Source organism: Quercus robur, chromosome 9, assembly GCF_932294415.1.
Source record: "Quercus robur chromosome 9, dhQueRobu3.1, whole genome shotgun sequence".
NCBI classification, from domain to species: Eukaryota; Viridiplantae; Streptophyta; class Magnoliopsida; order Fagales; family Fagaceae; genus Quercus; species Quercus robur.
This window is the reverse complement of record NC_065542.1, coordinates 52,098,812-52,111,638: the sequence shown is the minus strand read 5'-3', so window position 1 is coordinate 52,111,638 and position 12,827 is coordinate 52,098,812. Positions and strand designations below refer to the sequence as shown.

At 37.1% G+C, this 12,827-nt stretch overlaps 1 long non-coding RNA gene across 1 annotated transcript; it reads left to right on the top strand.

The window, feature by feature from the left end:
• The first annotated feature begins 3,488 nt into the window (after positions 1 to 3,488).
• On the top strand, positions 3,489 to 6,457 carry LOC126699019 (uncharacterized). Its single transcript, XR_007646670.1, has 3 exons — positions 3,489 to 3,761; positions 4,915 to 4,977; positions 6,213 to 6,457. It is a non-coding gene; the product is annotated as an uncharacterized LOC126699019 (long non-coding RNA).
• Positions 6,458 to 12,827: the final 6,370 nt, after the last annotated feature.

Sequence of the window (12,827 nt, the reverse complement as noted above, 5' to 3'; positions counted from 1 at the left end):
TCGAGGTGAAACATCACGTCGCTTCATTCTTTGTGCATTTTCATCCTATAAATATGTTGAGGGTTTTTAGATTTCACTTTTACTTCACTTTTGCAAATTCTCTAAAGCTCTCATTCTTTCATCGTTCGTCACTCGTTGATTGTCCACATCCTTACTTGCTCATCGGAGTCTTTTTTTCAACTATCGACTTTTTAAGGTAACTTCTCACCCCTTCTCTTCTTATAATTCAAATGTCTTTTACTTTTATCCGTTGGTATAGTGTGTGAGTGACTGCTTAGTTCCTATTCGTCGCTTGTAGGTGAGAGAATGTCAGGTGATAGTAACGCGGCGAGCGGTTAGTTCCCTTTGCTTCGTCTAGGTGACAAAGAAGCTCATCCATCGGGAAATGTCCCTATGACGGAGGACTGGATAGGTTACGAGGAGTGGGAGTCGTCAGCTCATCTCTCAGAGGAGGAAGTGGAGAGACTTGAGGAAGAGTACTACGAAGGGTATGTAGAGGGAGATGAGGAGGAAGAAGGCGAAGAAGAGGAAGAGGGGGAAGTGGACGAAGAAGAGGAAGAAGGGGATGTGGACGGAGTAGAAGAAGAAGGGGAAGAGGGAGAAAGGGAAGGAGTTGGCTCTGAGCCATCGGGTGATGACTGTAGGCCCTTTATCCTCCCTAAAATTTGGTTGATGAACAATTTCTTCCCGAATTTGATAGACAAGGATTTTAACAAGCTATGGGATTGTTTCCAGATACCTGACCATATACCTATAAGGATGGCAGGAAACATGAGAAGTGCTATTCTGGACGGATAACTGACGTTGGTTTTTACGTGTCCATCTTTATAGCAGGGTTGAGGCTACCCCTTATGGTATTGCACCATCAGCTTTCGGATTACCTTAGTGTATTCGTCAGCCAAATATACCCCAACGCCTGGCGGATTTTTATAGGTGCCAAGGTGATATAGGGTCAAATGAGTGGAGGGCACTGTCAGCTTACCCTGGATGAGTTCTTCTTCTGCTACAAGTCCTAGCAAATTTCATTATTATAGGGTTTCTACAATTTTGTGGCACATAAGATGTCTAGGAAATTAGTGACATACGTGCTTGACTCTAACCGTTTTTGGAAGGGTACGTACTTCTTCATACAAGGGCCTGAGTGAGTGTGCAAGCTTGAAGAGTGGGGTAGTGTGGTAGCGTTTGACAATACCTGGGGGGTATTGGATGAGCGTGGTAAGTTACCTGTCGTTTAGCTTTACCGTCAGCGTAGGACCTAACTGTCATTATTTTTTGCTTTGTTAATTTTCATTCTTCCATTGTTTACAAAGCTTTGGTTTTTATTTTATTAACTCCTACTCCTTGTTTTGTTCTGTTAGCTCAAGTGGAGATGGTAATTACTGCGGAACAGAGTAATTTCTTGGAACGGGTCTAGAAAATACCCTTGGCATAGAGGAGTTGGAAGAAACTTGTGACACTTGGCACCCTCCATGCTTATTGTAGTGGTCCCGTGCCAACGGCTGAAGCAAGAAGATTGGACGCTTAATCCCACCGACGTAAGTAGACTTACCCGTCCCTTCATACCTCACTTTTTGTATTTAATCCATCCTTTTTTCGTCTTTAATAACACTGCTTTTTAGAAATCGATTTAGGGATGAAGAGAGCTCTAGCCGTGAAAAAAGGTGTTGCCCTTCAGATTAAGGGTGGTAGCTCGTCTGCCCCCACCACTAAGACTACCCAGAAGAGGAAAACTTAGGGCAATGGGGTTCGTCCTTCCAAGAAAGGTATCGTTGCCATCGTCGCATCGGGCTTAGCCGTCGCCCAAGACAAGTAGGACATTCCTTGTCACAAGGTAGGCAAGGGTCTGATGTTGGCTCATGGCCCCATCCCTCTTCAATCCGGCCCCCAATATGTTACTCTTCTAGGGACATGTAGCATGCCGTCCGAATAGCCCATTCGTTAGTCATGAGATGGAGCTGTTGGGGGACTCCAGTATCTACGACTTGGTGAGGGTGAGTCTAAGCTTTTTAGATGTTGTTTTGTTATATTGTGTATGCTAACCATCCGTCTTTTGTTAGGCCGTAGTGAGGATGTGAGCACTTTAGGTCAGGTGCTTTACTTAGGAGGTCGTTGTTAGGTGGCTAAAGGGTCGACAAGAGAGTGACGTTGAGCAGTTGAAAAAGTACAAGGATGAAGGGCGGGTGCTCAAGGAGGAGGAGGTAGCCTTGAAGGCGGAGGTGAAAAGGCTCAACTAGGCTATCCGTCGAGCCGAGAAGTTAATGGAAACCAATGTTGTCCTGACACCAGAGGTGGCACCCTCCATGAGAGCATTGAGAAGGCCAAAGCTAACGTCGTCGAGGGGTACAAGGACTCCCAAGACTTTTTTGACTTGGTTGGCTCCCAATACGGCGAAGGCTTTAAAGACTTTCGTAAGCAGGCGACTATCTTATTTCCTGATGTGGACTTTTCCTCCGTCTAGATTGATACAACCGTCCCCATGACCCCCAAGGCCAATGGCGAGGGTGATGACATCAAGGACAAGGATGAAGACACCTTAGAGGGAGAGGTGGCCCAGCCAGAGCTTAAGGAGGATGGTCCGCCAAAGCCGAAAGATCCGATGGAATAGAAGACTGACCCTGCCCCCACCGCTTGATCCATTTTTACTTCTGTTTTTATCTCTTTCCTTTTTTTATTTTTATTTTTTTTTTAATGTAATTTGAGAATAGCTAGGATGCCCTGTTTTGGCACATATAACAAGTGTTTGTTTAAGACGATTGTTTTTATTTTTACATATGCAACCATTACCTTTAGTTTTGACGAGATTTCATCCTTTCATTTGATATGTAATGTTTGCAACATGTTCTAACCGTCCTTTGTTTTTCAATACTATGATGTGCTTGTTGGCACTCTAGGTGACCCGCCTATTTTAGAAACAGGGCACCCGTCCACCCTGTAAATGGGACTTAAGATGATTTGATCAAGGCACCCGTTGGTGTTCTTGATGATCCGTCCACCCCATAGGTTGGGTTTGGGATATTTTTGTCAAGGCCCTAATTAGGGTCCTTAAGGACCCGTCCACCTCGTAGGTAAGACTTAAAATATTTTGGTGAAGGCACCTGTAACACCCCGACCCAATTTTTATAATTAAACTATGTGTTTAAGTGGTTAAGTATTATTAATATTTTAAGCCACTTACTTACAAAAATTGGTAGAAGAGTATTCAATAAGCATATTATTTTATAATGCCATTGAATGAGAATTGTAAAGATTATACATAACTGAATTGCTATCGGTATTTTAAATATATACTAAGTATGTACAAAATTATATTAAGTGGTTTAAGTTATTAGATATATAATTGTTGGTGTTTAATTAAGTGTATAAAGGTGAGGATATATATATATATGTGTGTGTGTGTGTGTGTAAAATAATATTATTCTTGTAGATAAGTGTGAATGCAAAGTATATATATATATATATATATATAAGTGTGAATGCAAAGAAAAAAAAAAGGAAGTTGAAAAGGGGTGGGATATTTTCTTCCCTAGCATCCCACGTACCCCACCCCTAAAGTCAATTTGGCTTATCTTTATTTTGCTGCATCTGAAGTCCAGCAGCTCACTTTCCTCTTTCTCTACTCCTTTTTCCCCTTTCTTTGTTCTTCTTTCCTCTTCCCTTCTTACACGGCAACATCTCTCTCTTCCTTTCTCACCAAAAATTCTAGTTTCTTTAAAGAAGAAATTAAACAATTAGCCTTAAGGTTTCATCTTCAAAGTTTGTGGGTAAGTAATTAAACCTCATCTAATTTTGTGTATTTGGATAGTATAATTGTTTGCTTACTTTCCCTCTTTGTTCTCTACTCTGTTTTTGGAAGTTGAATTGGTGATTCTGTTTTAGTTACTTGAAATATTGATGATATTGTGGTCTATTGAATGCTTATTAGGGTATTTTAATATGTATATTATAGGTATAAAAATACCCAAATGAAATTAAGGTCTATTGTTATTTGTTGATAATTTTGTAAGAATATGTACTGAAGCTGTCTCTGTGACAGATTTGATGTTTATAACAAGAAAAATATGTATTAAATCATATTCTGTGAATTAGGATGCTAGGAGTAGTTTTTATGAATTCTAAGACACATATGGTTGTTATAGAAGTGGTCTCACAGCATTGGATGAATATAAAAATAATGGTTTAATTTGTAAGTTACAAGAAATTCTGTCAGGACAGATTTGAGTATGCTGCCTTGTGTGATTTTTAGTAAATAATGGGTTTATTCTTTGACTCTGAAAGTTTTATGGTACATACTGGACATACAGGGGAGTAGTTCTGTAAAATTTCATGACAATTGGATGTGTTTGAGCAGCCCGTTTGTATTTTTCAAATGGAGCCTATGCTGCTGGAATAGAACAGTGAATAGTAAAGGACATGCCTAACTTTGAGGATTTAATTCTAAAGTTAGGGTGAATGTTTTGAGCTATAATTTGATATGCTTATCTTTTGGTATGTCTTGATCATAGATTAATTTTTGTGTAACTTGTTTTGAGGTTTAGTACTCAAAGGAGGGGTTCTAAACCACGAGACAGTTGTATTTATGAAGCTGTTTTGTCTGACGTGTTGTATGTTACCACATGAATGTATATAGTTACATGACCATGCTTAAAGGATTTTATATTTATGCACGCATTATTACCCTAACCTCAAAGCACCTTTTGAAATAAAGTTGGCTCTTCTAGAGATATGGAATTAATATAAGAATGTTGGTTTCTCTAGGATTTTGTACCTGTTGTTTGATGAATGCATTCTGTGTTTGTGGGAACATCTTTGAGGTGGGATTAGGACTTCCTTGATTCTAAGAGATAGGCTTTGAGATGAATGTGAAGTTTATGATAAAGAATTATGGATATTAATAAGCTTTGATATTTGGTTTAGGTGTTACCAGTTCCCCAGATTTAAGCTCCTTCGACTTTAGGCTCTCGGTTCCTCTGCTTTCAGGTAAGGGATAAGTTATATGGCCATTTGGTAAGTCATGAGGTTATTTTAAAGTATATTATGCATTAAAATATTTTTGATTAGAGATATGGCATGTAATCATTATTCTGACAAAGATGTGTTCGTGCATTTTCGAAACTCTATGTATATGATTTGAGCATATTGATGCCATTACTAATTTCCAAGAACATGAAGTTTAAAGAAAAGAATGGAAATGCTATTATTATGAAATGTTATGCAAGATAAGAAATTTCAGTATGATGTAAAGTATGAAATGTTTTTGGGTTATGTCCTCTGGTGATCTGAACTCTGCTAGTAGGGGTTAATTACTAGCTTTCCTTGGAAAACGTTATATGATTGGCCATTAAGTGGGACTGACTCTGCTATACCCGCCCCTTGTTGGTTACGGCCAACTTGTGGGGGAAGCCAACCTACCCCCATGGTTGGAAGATATGTATTATGATGTAATCCCGGGAATACCTGACATTGTGGGGAATGCTGGATGCCTAGCACTGTGGTGCTAGAAGCCTTCCAAATAAGTACAGATTTATCAGATATGGGCTAACCAATAAGTTAATTATGAACAGCTATGTTATATTATTAATCATGAGAGAATTATTTTGTTAAAATGCATTGTGAAAAGTAAAAGCTCTCATGGTAAGAAGAAGTTTCTAATGAAAAGAAAAGTTGTTCATTAAAGATAAAAGTTTCTGAAGTTCTGTTGTGCTATAAAGATAAAGTTTCTGATGAAAGTGCAAGTTTATGTTTAAAAGTTATCAGATATCTGTTTTTATAAAACGTTAAGTTTTATGATCATGAAAGTTATAGTATTCTATGAGAAGAAGTTTATAAAGAAAAGTTTTCTTATTAGTCAAGCTGTTTCTAGTTTAATACAAAGTTGCCGATTATCTGATTTAAGTTAAAATAATTATTTTGTAATGAGAATATATATATATATATATATATATATATATATATATGGCGACTTTGTAGGAAATGAAAGAAGTTTAATCCGAAAGGTTTGGTAATGTTAACCTAATAAGAAAAGGAGAACAATTGTTTTCTATGAAGAACATATAAATTATTATTATGAATAGTATTAAATACTATGCATGAAAAGATATTCTCCTATTTGAATATTCATAGAATGAAATAATCTGATTTACATGCATCCTTATTGAATTCTCATATATCTTACCTTTACTGAGCTGTGTAGCTCACCCCTTCCACTCTTTCAGTTAGCAGGTTTTATTTTGGAGCAGAGGGAGCCTTAGTCGAGTTTTGGAAGGAGCTGGTTTAGTTTTATATGTATAGATCCTAAATTAGCAATATGATGTTTAGATTTGTAGCATTGTTTATTTTAGGATCTAATGAAAGTGTATACCTTAAAGTATTAAGAGATGTATTATGTGAAATTCCGAATTTGAACAATTGGTGAATTATGTTATTCTTTGGAGTACAATGTAGATGCTCTGAATGTCAAGTGAAAGGTTATATCTTTTAAGTAAAGAAACAAAAATGAAAAGAAAGAGGAAAGCTTTTGGAAAATTTTTGTAAAAGTTAAGTTGGTCCTTGTTAATATCAAGTTTAAACTTGATATTAGCATGCCGGTCATGGTCACAAATCCGGGTATCGGGTTTGGGGCATGACAGCACCCGTCGGTGTCCTTGATAATCCATCCACCTTGTAGGTAAGACTTTAAATTTTTTCTTTAGTCAAGGCACCCATCGGTGTCCTTGAGGGTCCATCCACCCGATAGGTAGGACTTGTGATTTTGGACAAGGCACCCATCGATGTCCTTAACGATCCGTCCACCCTGTAGGTAGGACTTGGAATTTTTTCTTTAGTTAAGGCACACGTCGGTGTCCTTAAGGGTCTGTCCACCTCGTAGGTAGGACTTGGAATATTTTGGTCAAGGCATCCATTGATGTCCTTGACGATTCGTCCATCCTATAGGTAGAACTTAGAATTTTTTTCTTTAGTCAAGGCACATGTTAGTGTCCTTGACGATCCATCCACCCTGTAGGTAGGATTTAGAATTTTTTTTTTTTTTTTTTTTTTTTTTTTTTTTTTTTTTTCAGTCAAGGCTCCTATCGGTGTCCTTGAGGATCCGTCCACCCTGTAGGTAGGGCTTACAATAATTTAATCAACATACCCATCACTACACATAGGAAACTAAAAAAATGATCCCTGAATAGATTTTTTCATTAAAATACATAAATAATGTAGATAAGTTGCTTGACAAGCGCTACGGAGTTCAATAAAACTTGAAAGAAAAACTAACGAATCAACTGAAAAGAAAAAAACATAGTTTGTAGTTCTTGGACTACTGGTAGTATCTCCTTAGGTGCTTGGTGTTTTAGGTGTAACGCCCCAAAATCATAAATAATAAAAGTTTATTCAATCTAAATAATCTATAAAAATGTTAAATAAATGCAACCAGTAACCTAAAATCTTATAACAATTGTCAGAGCTCTAATCTCACCAAAGATAAAAATATTCTCAAAATAATTCTCCAGTACAACATTTAATACCATAAAAATAATAATAAAATTCTCAGTTCCACAATATAATTTGTGTGAGGGATTTCTCAATTCGCTCTAATATCAATGGGCTTGGTCTACGATCGAATGCTATAAAAGATTTGAGCCCTCTCATCCTTCTCCAATTGGTCGTTAGATGGATCGGAAAGGCACATAGTCTGACAAGTGGTATCAGAGCCCGATCATAGGTTCGAGTCATTAGAGTCGCATTGTAAGGGAGGGATTATGAGGGATTTCACAATTCGCTCCAAAACCAATGGGCTTGGTCTGCGATTGAATACTATAAAAGATTTGAGCCCCTTTATCCTTCACCAATTGGTCGTTGGATGGATCGGTAAGGTACAAGGTTTGACAATTTGTTAATTGTTATCTTCTAAGAATCTCTACTCCAATGATCCCTCTAATGTATCTATATGGGGGAATAAAATGGGGGGTGAGATAACTTAATAAGTGGAATTCCCTAACATTGGAATGTGGGAATGAACCTTTTAAATGAATAATCCATACAACAAATTTATAACTTTCAAACCATCTATATTTTTAACATCAAATATTTCATATAAAAAATATATAATTATATTCTGAGCCATTGTAATATAGCAATACCATCATATAAAAAATTTCCCAAACTTTTCTCGTGGTCAACGTTTACGCCCCGTTGACAGGGTTGTACTGTCCCTTTTTAGGATTGGAACCCCCATTTCATCCTTTTTCTTAAGGGTGGCTCCTTTGGAACTTGAATGTGTACTCCCTTGCTAAAGAGCTCCCTTTTCGGATCTTCAATGGTATACTCCCTTGCTAAGGAGCTATGAAATGTGCATTGTCCCCTTTTCTAGGATTGTCCTTTGCTAAAGACTAGCTACAGTATGATTATCTCTTACTAAAGACTAATACAACATTGAGCTTTTAATCACGACATGCGATAGGATTCAAAATAAATTCAAGATGCCTACAACAAATAATCTAGTCACAATACTCAAAATACAAAGATTTCTCCACACATACAAATTTAAATAAGTTTAGGTTGTCCCATAAATTTATCATATCACACATAGTCAACGTTTCCATACAATGTACACATCAAACATTTATAGGATATCAATATATTTATATAATATCAACATATTTCTTTGATATAAGGATAGTTTCATAATCAAAACAGTTTTGGGAAAACCCCCAAAATTAGTAAACACCACTTATCTCTTATTTACAAAAATGAAATCAACCACCTTTGAGTCACAATAAATCAATAGAATTAGAACTTAGCAACATCAAAAATAGGTCCATCAATACACGAATTTCTCACTTAAAAATCTGTTTTCACACTTAAATAGTTTTATCTATCAATATTAAAGCCTACGGAGATGTTAGATTCTCTACTCCACTCTGATTGCAATTACTAAAGGTTGCCTTATAATTCAAATTATATGTAGGGCCTAGTTTTGCTCAAATTTCTTTTCCCTCTCTACTGCCCAATTTCATTCCTAGTTGGTGGACGTTTTCTTTGCTAATATAGAAAAACAATGAAGGCATTATTTTGATGTCATTGGAAAGGGTATAAGAAATATCTAGATATTTTTCTTTGTTGAAAATTTTTTGTTTTAAGAAGGATAGGGGGGAAAAGAAAAAGGCTATATGCATCATTCCTAATCTAGTATAATAACAATTATAGGTCATCTTTTTGCATTAATATAAGGATAGGTGGAGATTCATGAGACCAACGTATCTAGATATTTTTCTTTGTTGAAAATTTTTTGTTTTAAGAAGGACAGGGGGAAAACAAAAAGGCTATATGCATCATTCTTAATCTAATATAATAACAATTATAGGTCATCTTTTCCATTAATATAAGGATAGTTGGAGATTCATGAGACCAACACCTCTTAGCTCCATTCCATGACACAAGCCTATATGTACTTGCCTAGTCTAAGTACGATAACAATCATAGGAGTCCTTTTCCCATTAATATAGTGATAGATTAGGTTCATGGACTAGGTACTAAAATAACTTCATGTGCAAATCTATGTCTTTCCTGTGAGTGTGGGACAATTGCTAGCCATTGAATATTCAAACTTCCTAAATTTAGAGTAGGAGAAAACCATACCTACAGTCTTTACTCATAGCCACAGTGAAGAAAAGAAAACTTCAATAGTGTGTTGCGGCTGAAACAAAAGGAAACCTCATATGTATATACACGTGTAGCTTAAGAGGTAAAATGTAGGTTTTTTTTTTTTTTTTAATTTTTTTTTATTAAAAAAAAAAGCTTATCAAGACCCGTATATATATATATATATATACACTTATGCCATCTCACTTGGACCTCTTATACCATAATAATTATCAGATTTAAATATCTTAGGCTCAAACCAATTAAATCCATTTAATTGTGGGCCTTCTTTTTAATTTACGTGTAAGAAAGAAATAAGTAATAAAATTATGAGGTGTTACACCAAGGGTGGTGTAGCCTTTGTCCTTCGAGCATCGCCAGGTGGTAGGTGCTCCTCCTGTAACACCTAATGATTCTGTATGGTCCTTCCTAGTTGGGGCCCAACTTGCCTTTTGTAGGGTCTCTAGTGGCTGTCGTCACTTTCTTGAGCACAAGGTCTCCCACTTCAAAGTGCCTGTGTCCGACTTTGGTGTTGTAGTGCTTAGCCATGAGATCCTGGTAACGTGCCATTTGTTGTCCAGCTGTTATTCTGACATCTAAAAGGTCCAACTGTAAGTGTATTGCTTTGTCATTCTTCCCTTCATTGTGGTGTGCTACTCTAAAGCTTGTTAGTCCAACTTCTGCTAGGATGAAGGCTTTGCTTTCGAATGCTAAGCAAGAGGGGGTTTCTCTCGTAGGTGTTCTCTCTGTCATCTTGTACACCCAAAAGACATTTGGTAGCTCATCTGGCCATACCCCCTTTGCCCCTTCAAGTTGAGTCTTGATGATTTTAAGTAAAGATCTGTTTGTAACTTTAACTTGCCCATTGGCTTGTGGGTGGGCAAGTGAAGAATAATGATTCTTGATTCCTAATTGTTGGCAGAAGTCTCTAAAGGCCTCATTGTCAAACTGCTTACCGTTGTCGGAGACTAGGACCCTAGGGATCTCGAACAGCATACAACATTTTTCCATACGAAGCCTCGTATGTTCTTCTCAGTGATAGTGGCTAGAGGCTCTGCCTCTACCCACTTGGTGAAGCAATCAATTCCTACTACAAGGAACTTATTGCAAGTCTTCACGTACGATTCGGTGTCCTTTTGCATGGTGGGCCAATAGTATTCTGCCCGTATGAGCTTGTGAACTAACGACCGTGCCCCCGAGAGGTTTCCACATACCCTTTCATGGATTTCTCTCATAACATAATCTGCTTTGTCGGGGACCACACATTGTAGGTACGGATGGGAGAAACCTCTTTTGTATAGGACATTACCTATTAGGACGAAACGTGATGCCTGCACTTTCAATCTTTGGGATGCGCTGCGATCTTTGGGGAGTGAACCGTCCTTTAGGTAGGAGATGATTGGAGTCATCTAGTCGCCTTTCGCTATGATTTCCTGTACACTAATTTCATCAATGGTGGGGGAGTACTGGGTGAAGGACAATACCTTGTTGTCGACAGCCATGTGTTCAACTGGCGCTGCCTTGGCCAGACGATCAGTGTGTTCATTCTCTTCCCTTAGGACTTGCATGAATCTTGCTTCAAAGTTTTCACCCACTTGTTCCTTGATTAGGTGATGGTACTTCTTCATCTGCTCCCCTTTGGCCTCGTAGTCTTTGTTTACTTGTCCTACAACGACTTGGGAATCGCAATAGACAGCTATTGAAGAGGCACTTATTGCTTTGGCCAAGTCTAGGCCCGCCAGTAAAGTTTCGTATTCAACCTCATTGTTGGTCGTCAGGAATTAAAGGAGGATCGCACTCTATTAGATCCCCCTCAGGGGATTCCATGACAACACCAATTCCACTAGCCCGACGGTTCAAAGACCCGTCCGTGTGAACTTTCCAAGGGAGTGCTCTTGAGTCTCCATCAATCTTTGTCGTGAATTCCACAATGAAATCTACAAGGGCTTAACCTTTGATCGTTGTCCTCAGCCGATATTGTATGTCAAATTCACTTAACTCTATCGCCCATAGGACCAAGTGTCTGGCTACTTTTGGATGATTCATCGTCTTTCGTAGTGGTTTGTTTGTCTGGATGGCTATTATATGTGCTTGGAAATATGGTCTGACCTTGTAGGCGGTTGTAATTAAGGCGAAGGCCAACTTTTCCATTGGAGGATATCTTTCCTCTGCTCCTTTAAGCACTCGGCTGGTATAATATACCGACAATTGCACACGTCCTTCTTCTCGAATGAAGGTTGAGAGGACAGCCATGGGAGACACAGCTAAGTAGAGAGACAACTTTTAGGCATGTTTTTAAATAGTTGATAGACAAAACATAAGGCTTTTTAAAATAAAAGATGATATTTTATGGAGTGTATATTGCTTATCAATAACATAATATGACCATGTTTAAATAAGTAAATAATCAAATTTTGATGTATATTCCAATAGAGTGCCAATTACAGTGTATCTAAAATTAAACACAACTATTAGATTATTTTTCAAGATATTAGATTAGTTTTCAATTTTTTTATATGTTTTTATTCTTTGTCAAATTAGCTGTCCAATTGGGTATTTATCATTTTGTTTTATATTTTGGACTGTTGATATTGTGTAGTAGTGAAACTTGTTTATTTATTTTAATTTTAGATTTTCAAAGGGTAGACTAGTCTCCTTTGTGTTTGTGCTATTTATTTTGATTAGAAATGTTAGGATTTGTATAATTTAATAATTAATGATCAAGTTTTAATTTGTTAACCTGAGCTCTCTCTTGATATGGGTGGTGAATTCAAACCAAGTTATGTATTTCACACTAGGTAATTTGCTACATGACTTACCAAGTTGCAAATACATACATACATACATACATATATATATATATATATATATTTAAATAAATGGGTCAACCCGATCCAACCTGCAACCTGATTGACTCGACCTGTTTTTAACCCACTTAAAATGACTCTTTTTTTTTTTTTTTACTCGAACTAGTTTTCAACCCGAACCTTACCCAACTCGACTTGCCCGTTTGCCACCTCTACTTCTAGTTGACCTAATAATTTGAATTGTTCTAGAACCACAACCAATTATACACCAATTTTCACAACTATTTAATGTGACAGACTGTAATTGGTTGTTTATTATTTTCACATGGACTCACCACATTTTTCTATTACTCATAGTTAGCCACATCAAATAGTTGTGAAAATAAATGTAAAATT